The sequence below is a fragment of the Pteropus alecto genome, unplaced genomic scaffold, assembly GCF_000325575.1.
Source record: "Pteropus alecto unplaced genomic scaffold, ASM32557v1 scaffold7, whole genome shotgun sequence".
Classification (NCBI taxonomy): Eukaryota; Metazoa; Chordata; class Mammalia; order Chiroptera; family Pteropodidae; genus Pteropus; species Pteropus alecto.
In genome coordinates this window covers 15,541,116-15,550,918 of record NW_006494614.1, presented here as the reverse complement: position 1 = coordinate 15,550,918, position 9,803 = coordinate 15,541,116, and the positions used below count along the sequence as shown (strand labels likewise).

General features: G+C 34.8%; 1 pseudogene; it reads left to right on the top strand.

Moving 5' to 3' along the window:
• Positions 1–9,803, top strand: part of LOC112474598 — a 96,506-nt pseudogene that overhangs the window by 81,799 nt on the left and 4,904 nt on the right.

Sequence of the window (9,803 nt, the reverse complement as noted above, 5' to 3'; positions counted from 1 at the left end):
TGAAAAATGCCATTGGTATTTTGATAGGGATTGAACTGAATCTGTAGATTGCTTTGGGTAGTATGTAAATTTTAATGATACTAATTCTTTCTTTCCATAAGCATGATATATGCTTCCATTTATTTGTATCTTCTTCAATTTCTTTCTTCAATGTCTTATAATTTTTTGAGAACAGATCTTTTACCTCCTTGTTTATATTTATTCCTAGGTATTTTATTTTATTTTTTGATGCAATTGTAAATGGGATTGTTTTCTTGGTTTCTTTTCTGATAATTCATTATTGTTCTATAAAAATGCAACCAATGATTGAATATTAATTTTGTATCCTGCTACTTTATTGAATTCATTGATCAGTTCTAAAATAGTTTTTTGGTAGGATCTTTAGGGTTCTCTATATATAACATCATGTCATCTACAAATAATGAGAGTTTTACTTCTTCCTTTCTATTTCAGATGCCTATTATTTCTTTGCCTTGTCTAATTGCTGTGGCTAGGACTTTCAATATTATGTTGAATAAAAGTGGTGAAAGTGGCACGCTTGTCTTTTTCTTCATCTAGGAAAATGCTTTTAGCTTTTCACTGTTGAGTATAATGTTAGCCGTGGGTTTGTTGTGTACGGCCTTTATTATGTTGAGGTATGTTACTCTGTATTCACTTTGTTGAGAGTTTTTTTCATAAATGGATACTGGATTTTGTCACATGCTTATTGTGCATCTATTAGTATGATTATATGATTTTTATCTTTCATTTTGTTTATGTGGTACATCACCTTAATTGATTTGCAGATATTGAACAAAACATTCATTCCAAGAATAAATCCCACTTTGCTAATATTTGTTTAGGATTTTTGCATTTATGTTCATCTGGTATATCAGCCCATAATTTTTTTTTTGCAATGTCTTTGTCTGGTTTTGGAATCAAGGTAATGATAGCTCATAAAATGAGATCGGGAGCCTATCCTCCTCTTGAACTTTTTGAAATAGTTTGAGAAGGATAAGTGTTTATTCTTCTTTAAATGTAAGGTAAAATTCATCTGTGAAGCCATCTAGTCCAAGAGTTTTGTTTGTTGGAAGTTTTTTAATTACAGATTCAATTTTGTTAGTAGTAATCGGTCCGTTCAGATTTTGTTTCTTTTTTTTTGAAATTTTTATTATTGTTTCAAGTATTCAGTACATTGATTAGACATTTATGTAATTTATGAAACAATCCCTCTGATTCTTCTTTCTCTCCTCTGGCTCTACACCTAGCCATTCTATTACTGCTGACTGCATTCTCTATGTCGTGCTCCCCATCCCTGTGACCATCTATCAACTACTAATTTGTATTTCTTTAACTCTTCACCCCTTTCTTCTACACCCCTAACAGTCTTCCCCTCTGGCCGTCACCAGATTGTCCTCTATATTTGTGAGTCTGTTTTCGATTAGTTTGTTCTTTTTGTTCCTTAGATTCTGCATATCATTGAAATCATATGGTATTTATCTTTCTCTGTCTGACTTATTTCACTCTGCATAATAACCTCTAGGTCCATCCATGTCATTGCAAATGGTAGGATTTCATTTATTTTTAATGGCTACATGATATTTCATTGTATATATGAACCATAACTTTTTTATCCAATTATCTGCTGATGGGCATTTAGTTTGCTTCCATATCTTGGCTATTGTAAATTGTGCTGCCATGAACATAGAAATGCATAGATCTTTACAAATTATTGTTTTGACTTTTTTTGGATAAACACCCAGAAGTGCAATTGCTGGGTCAAAAGATATATCCATTTTTAATTTTTTGAGGAACCTCCAGATTGTTTTCCATAGTGGGGGTATCAATTTGCAGTCTCACCAACAGCATATGAGGGTTTCCCTTTCTCTAAATCCTCTCCAACACTTGTTCTTTGGTTTTCTGTTTCTTTTTTGTTCAGTCTTGGAAGATTATATGTTTCTAGGAATTTGTCTATTTCTTCCAGATTGTCCAATTTGTTGGCATATAATTATTCATAGTATTTTTTCTTATAATATTTTGTATTTCTATGGTGTCATTTGTCACTTCTCCACTTTCAATTCTGATTTTATTTATTTGTGTCCTCTCTCTTTTTTTTCATAATGAGTCTGGTTATTAATTTTGTTCATCTTTTCAAAGTTCTTGGTTTCATTGATCTGTTATATCGTTTTTTGTTAGACTTTGTTTTGCTTATTTCCACTCTGATCTTAATTATTTCATTCCTTCTGCTCACCTGGGCTTTGTTTGTTGTTCTTTTTCTAATTCCTTTAGGTGTAAGTTTAGTTTGTTTATTTGAGATTTTTCTTATTTTCTGAAATTCATAGCCCTGCGATAAATTTTCCTCTTAGGGTTATTTTTGCTATATTCCATAGATTTGGGGTCATTGTGTTTTTATTTTCATTTGCCTCAAGGTATCTTTTATTTTTTACCAGATCTCGTTGTTAATATATTTATTGTTTAGTAGCATGTTATTTAACCTTCATGTGTTTTTGTGTTTCTCATTTTTTTTCTAGTAGTTGATTTTTAGTTACATAGCATTGTGGTTGGAGAAGATGCTTGATATGATTTCAGTCTTCTTAAAATTATTGAGATTTGTTTTGTGGCCTAACATGGTCTATCTTGGAAAACGTTCCATGTGCATTTGAAAAAAATGTATATTCTGCTGCTTTGGGGCAAAATACTCTAAAAATATCAATTAAATCCATCTGGTCTAATGTGTCATTTAAGGCCACAGTTTCCTTGTTGGTGTCTGCCTGGAGGATATATACATCGATGTCATTGGGGTGTTAAAGTCCTCTACTATGGCTATACTACTGTTGATCTCTCCCTTTATGTTGGTCAATATTTGCTTCACCTATTTAGGTGATTTCATATTGGGTGCATAGATGTTTACAAGGTTTCTATCCTCTTTTGGGGTTGATCCCTTTACAATTACAAAATGTCCTTGTTTGTCTCTTAAGATTGCTTTTGTTTTAAAGTCTAATTTGTCTGATATAAGTATTGCTACCCTAGCTTTTTTTATTTTCATTTGCATGAAATATTTTTTTCTATCTCTTATCTTAAGTCTGTGTGTGTCTTTTGATCTAAAGTGGGTCTCTCATAGACAGTATAAGTATGGGTCTTGTTTTCTTATCCTTTTAGCTACGCTATGTCTTTTGATTGGACTGTTTAATACATTTACATTTAAAGTGATTATTGATAGGTACATTTTATTGCCATTTTAGTATTCATATGTATGTTCTCTCCCACCTCTCCCCACCTCTTCTTCTTCTTAACCCTTTTTCTGTTTAGAAAAAAAGTGCTTCCAGTGTGTAGAAATGCTACATTTTTCTGGGATTTGACATTTTTAACCATCAAGAATTACTATATTTTGTAAATGAAAATACCACTACTAAAAACAGAATGCTATAACTAGATTGATGTCATTTGTTTCCAAAGACTATCAATATACTAGAGTGATGCGAAAATAATAATAAAAGTGAGATATTTCATGGCAAACTTTGCGGGTAAAGTTAGGACTGTAATCTACGAGTTATCATGGGGTAAATACTACAGCCGCAGACACCACCAGCAAGTATTCTCGAGGCAAATGGAAAATAGGTTAACAAAGTCCCTTTAACATTTCTTATACAGGTTTGGTGCTGATGAACTCCTTCAGCTTTTTCTTGTCTGGGTAGCTCTTTATCTCTCCTTCCATTCTCTGTGAGAGCCTTGCTGAGTAGAATAATCTTATTTGTAGGTCCTTGCTTTTCATCACTTTGAATATTTCATGCCAGTCCCTTCTGGCCTGCAAAGTTTCTGTTGAGAAATCAGCTGACAATCTTATGGGAGCTATCTTGTAGGTAACCAACTGCCTCTTTTCTTGTTGCCGCTTTTAAGATTCTTTTTGTCTTTAACCTTTGCCGTTTTAATTATCATGTGTCTTGGTATGGGCCTTATTGCTACTTTTAAGATTCTCACTTTGTCTTTAACCTTTAGCATTTTAATTATGATGTGTCTTAATGTCGGCCTCTTTGGGTTCATCTTGTTTGCGACTCTGCACTTCCTGGACTTGTATTTCTGTTTCCTTCACCAGGTTAGAGAATTTCTCAGTCATTATTTCTTCAAATGAGTTCTCAATTCTTTGCTCTCTCTTCTCTTTCTGGCACTCTTATGATGCAAATGTTGTTGAACTTGATGTTGTCCCAGAGGTACCTTAAACCAGGGGTCCCGAACCCCCGGGCTGAACAGCAGGAGATGAGCACTGGGTAAGCAAGCGAAGCTTCATCTGTTTTTGTAGGCACTCCCCAGTGCTAGCATCACCTCAGCTCCACCTCAGATCATCAGGCATTAGATTCTCATATGAGCACTGGTCCCTGGTGCCAAAAAAGGTTAGGGATCACCACCTTAAACTATCCTTTTAAAAAAATTATTCTTATTCTATTTTCCTTTTTGCTGTCCTAAGTGTTTTCCGCTATCATTTTTTATACATTGCTGATTCGCAACTCTGCTTCATCTAACTTGCTGTCGATTCCTTCTAGTATATTCTTCATTTATGATTCTTTTTTATGGTTTCTATACTTTTTTTTTTTAATTTGCTATCCCTTTGTTGAAGTCCTCACTAATTTTCTTGAGTATCCTTACAACCAATATTTTTAACTCTATATGTGGTAGATTGCTTGCTTTCATTTTGTTTAGTTATTTTTCAGAGTTTTCTCCTGTTTTTTCATTTGAGACATGTTTCTTTGTGTCCTCATTTTGGCTGCCTCCCTGTGTTTCTATGTGTTAGGTAGATATCCTATGTCTCCCAGTCTTGGCAGAGTGGCCTTATATAGTGGGTTTCCTGTAGGGCTCAGTGACACAGTCCTCCTGATCACCTGAGCCAAGCGCTCCAGGAGTATCCTTTGTGTCGTTTGTATTTGCCCTCTAGTTGTAATTGAGCTTTGGTTACTGTTGGCACATCGGTGGGTGGGACTGATCCTCAGGCTGACTGGCTATGAGGACTGGCAACAACCATAGTGTACAAACTGCTGTATGGGGCTGACACCAGCAAGCAAGATTTGCCCCAGAGGGTTCTGGTGCCTACTGAGACCACCCTTTGGGTGTGCTGCTTGTGGGGCTAATCGGGTAGTTCTCTGTTGTGGTCTAAAGCTGACCATTGTATATGTTGGTTCCAGGGCCTCTTAGGAAGGGTTCTGGTGCAGGCTAAGGTCAGCTGGTGCCTCTGATCAGCCAGGGGCTACCTTGTAGGAGCTACAAAGTGATCTGCAGTTGGAAGCTGCTTGTGCTGGACTTGGTGGCATATGAGAAAGGCCATTCTGTGAACTGAGGCTGGCTGCCACCAGTACTGGGTGTCAGGCAGCTCAGCAAAAGGAACAGGGCACACTGAGACAAGCCGCTGCCTGCATGGGATCTTTAGACATGTGAGAGTTTTCAAAGAGTGACTGAAGCATGTGCCAAGGCTAGCTGCCTGCCACCCAAGTATTCTCTGGTGATGTATGAGTTCGGTGGGGCGGGATTTTAGGAAGTCATCAGGGTGAAGCGAGTGCTGTTCACCAGGCTAATGCAGATTCAGATGTGGCCATGTAGAGGGAGGACTCAACATTGGGACAATGGCAGTTGTTTTTGCAGCCCTCGCTCTGAAGCCACACAACTCAGTTTCTCCCTGTATGTCTCTAGAACCTCCAGAGCTGCTGTCCTTTTACCAGAGCCTAGGGGGAATACCTGCAAATGAGTGAGTCTATGTGTGGGCCCTTTAAGAGGATGCCTGGGTTTCTAGCAGCCTTCTGTTTCACCTGGATGGACAAGCTGAATCCCTGCTTATTTCACAGCCAGATGTTATGAGGGCTCCTCTTACTAGTACTGGTGCTCCATGCTGGAGAGCCTAGTGTGGGCCTGGGACCCCTTGCTTCTCAGGGAGGAACTCTATGGCTGAGATATTTCTCCTGATTCTCGACTGCCATCTGTGAATGTGGGGCCAGCTTGTTTTGTGTCTCTGCCCCTCCTACCTTCTCAATGTGGCTTTGTCCTTATATCCTTAGTTATAGGACTTTTGTTTAGCTAGTCTTCAGATTTCTTCTGGTTGATTGTTCTATGATTTAGTTGTAATTTTGAAGTGGTCATGGGAGGAGGAGAGCACAGTGTTTACCTGCTTCATTATCTTGACCCAATTCTCTGAGCTGGATTTTTTATCTTGTTTCTTGATTTGTGCAAGGCTTCTCCTAAACTGTGATCTCCAGATTCAGATTTTAGCTCAGTAATTTAGTTCTTATTCCTAACTGCATATTTTAATGACTTGATATTTTGCCTGTAAACCACAAATTCCAAATGGGTTTTCTGTTTTAATGTTCATGAAGAAAGGTATTTTCATATATAACACAATACCATGGATGTTCCAGATTTTTTAAATACTGCCTCTAATTCCTTAAGTCTTATGAGTAGTAAAATAATTAGTACCACTGTTTTTTATTTATTTATTTTTTCTGGCATTGCATTTGTAACACAGTTTAGGAGAAGATGAATAATGAAATTATTGAGTGAGAGGTTATATAGGGATATAGCCTTTTCAGATTTGAATTTTTGCTAATTTTTAAAATAAAATATGGCAAATTTTGCTATTTTAACTCTTATTACATACATTTATTGTAAACAATTTATTTCGATGGGTAAAGGAATGTGGAATTTTACCTTTTGAGGTGTAATTTATAAATCCTTTTTGTTGATCTCTTTTTTATTACCTATTTTCTCTTTCATCAAATGCAGAGTATAGTTATTAAGAGTATAGATTTTCTTCTCTGGAGTCCATTGATGATGAAAAGATGATCAAGGCCTTACTTTTGTCATTAACTGATGGACAATAGTTTTTAGGGATACCAATGAACTATTTTCACCATTAAAGTAACATTTGGCCTAAACTTAGTATTAAATCTGAAATGAAATCAATACTTCACTGTGGGAAGGGTGTTTAGAAGTTTAATTTTTTTCTACATGAATAAACCCCAGAAATCAACTCATTTTTAGAATTCTCATATTGTTAATGTAAATTATAACTCTCTAAAGTGATTTTAGGTCAACAAATATCTGCTACTTCTTACAACTTTATCTTTTAAATATTCACTTCTGATAATTTTTTTTTTTAAAAAAACTTGAACAATTAATTTAATGTGTATTTATTGACCAATATGTATTTAGTCCCAAAAGGCATACAAAACAAATATGAGGGAAATTCTCCAAACTTTTATCTTTGTATCTTCATGGGTGCTGGATTATTTATCTCTTTGGTTATTTTGCTTTCTTATCTATCTTTCATTGCACATAAGTATTCTAAATAAGCATGCAGACAAAACAAAACAAAACAACAGAAATACTATTAGTTTGGCTTTATTTATCCTCATGAACACTTACAGCATCCTGGTCATTTCTTCACTTAAAAAAATTTTGAGCAAATTTATATTTTCAGAAATACTGAGCTGAAAGCACTGGGAGTTCCTACAAATCCCTGCACCTTTATCCCCCAATAACCTTTATTATTAAGATTTTTGTAGTAGGGTGGTACATTTGTTATAATTGGTGAGTCAGTATCAACACATTTTTAACTAAATTTAATAGTTTACATTAATATTCACTCTTTGTGTTGTATATCCTATTGGTTTTGACAAATGGCAATTGTACAATGACATGTATCCATCAGTACAGTATCATACAAAATAATTTTACTGCCTTAAAAAAATTCCTATGTACCACCAATTTATTTCTTCTTCCTTCCCTCTACCTGTACCCTTAGCAATGTGATATTTTTTACCATCTCCTTTTCCAGAATGTCATATAATTGGAATCATATAGCATGTAGCCTTTTCAGATTTGCTGTTTTCATTTAGCAATATTTATTTAAGTTTCCTCCATATGTTTCATGGCTTGATAGCACACTTTTTTTATGCTAAATAATATTTCATTTTTTGGATTTACCAGTTTGTTTATCCATTCATCTATTAAAGGATACCTTAGTTCCTTCCAAGCTTTGGCAATTATGAATACAGCTGCTATGAAAGTTCATGTGCAGATTTTATGTAAAAGTTTTCAACTCCTTTGGGTAAATACCAAAGAACACAACTGCTAAATCATATGGTAAAAGTATGTTTAGTTTTGTAAGAAACTGCCAAACTTTCTTCTAAAGTGGCTGTACCATTTGCCTTCACACCAGCAGTGATGATAGTTTCTATTGCTTCATGTTTTCACCAGGTCATTCTAACGTGTAGTGGTTTCATATTGTTTTAATTTGCAATTCCTCAATGATATATAATGTTGAACATCTTTTCCTATGTATGTTTGCTATCTTTATATCTTCTTTGGTGAGCCAGTTCAGCTCTTTCATTCGTTTTTAATTGACTGCTTATTTTCTTATTGTTTTAAGAGTTCTTTGTATATTTTGTATATCAGTTCTTCATTAGACATTTCTGCAAAGATTTTCTTGCAGTTTGTAGCTTGCATTTAATTTTCTAAGCAGTGTGTTTTATAGGGAAGAGGTTTTTAACTTTAATGAAGTCGAACTTATCAAGTTTTTTTTTTCTTTTGTAGATCATGCTTTTGGCATTTCTTCACTTTTTGAATGCTCGCTATATTTGAAGACATATTCTAACCACTTGCCATATATTTCAAGTGGTACTGATATTTCTTCCTTGCCTCTTCTGTTATCTACTTCTAAAATTTCACTGTTTCTAAGTATTTCTTATAGGTGAAAAGAAAGCAGAAAATGATTGCTTTCTATTTCCTGTTATGAAATTCAAGCTGGAAAGAAGGTTTGCGGTGTTTTTGAGCATCATCTTAGTCTTAGTAGTCACTTCTTAATTAAATAGGTAATAATGAGTTGGCAGAACAATATATATATTTTATGATTGTATATGATATAAATTTGATCTTTGATTTCAAGCATTTTTTCTTATCGCCTCCAGGCCACTGTTTCTTAATGTGTATTCCTGAATTCTAGTCTGTTTCTATCATGTACATATGAATTGTGTTGTCAACCACACTGCTGTTTACTTTAGCAGACTGCATTGACAAGGCTCCTGTTTGGGCTGTCAGCCTTAATGCTCCTTACTTCCTTCCCATTGCTCATGCTCCACCCCGTGTGAACCTGTCATGATTTCCATGGAACACATGAGTCACTTATTTAAGTATAATTGGGTGTGAGACAGAGCTATAAATGTTATAGAGACTTTCAAACTAGAATAATGGATTGGCAAACAAATGGGCTAAATTTCAGAAAAATATATCTTCAGATTTTTGCAGAAAAAGCGAGTTTTGAGTGAAATAGAATTCTAATTTCTCAATTACTGGAAAGGGTGACTCCAGCCTGGAATAAAATGTTCACTGAGGATGGACTTTTCTGAATTGGCTCTGGGATAATGCAGCAGACCTGGGATGATTCTACTTTATCTCCTGGAATATTGCTTAATTGTTATTTGGGAGGAGAGATTTGCTTACTGTATGAATTTTTTCTTCTTTTGTGAATGCTTGTTAGCTTTAAATAAATTAATTCTTTTAATAGTATGAAGTTAGTAAATAATGTTTGAGTTGCAGCTACTGAATAAATCCTTAGAGACCCCCAGAACAATTACAGAAGCTGGGAAATATGCCTCTATAATTTTATTTCTGGGTTAAATTACAAAAGTTTTTATTATCCATGTCAAGCAAAGATCTGTTTTTAATAAACTGCATTTAAACATGTGGTTTGATAATAATAAAACAAATAAGTGGATAAGTCTAGGACAATGTTTTGCACACAGTTGGCATTCTTTAAATTGTATTTGGTAAGTTTTCACAAACACAAT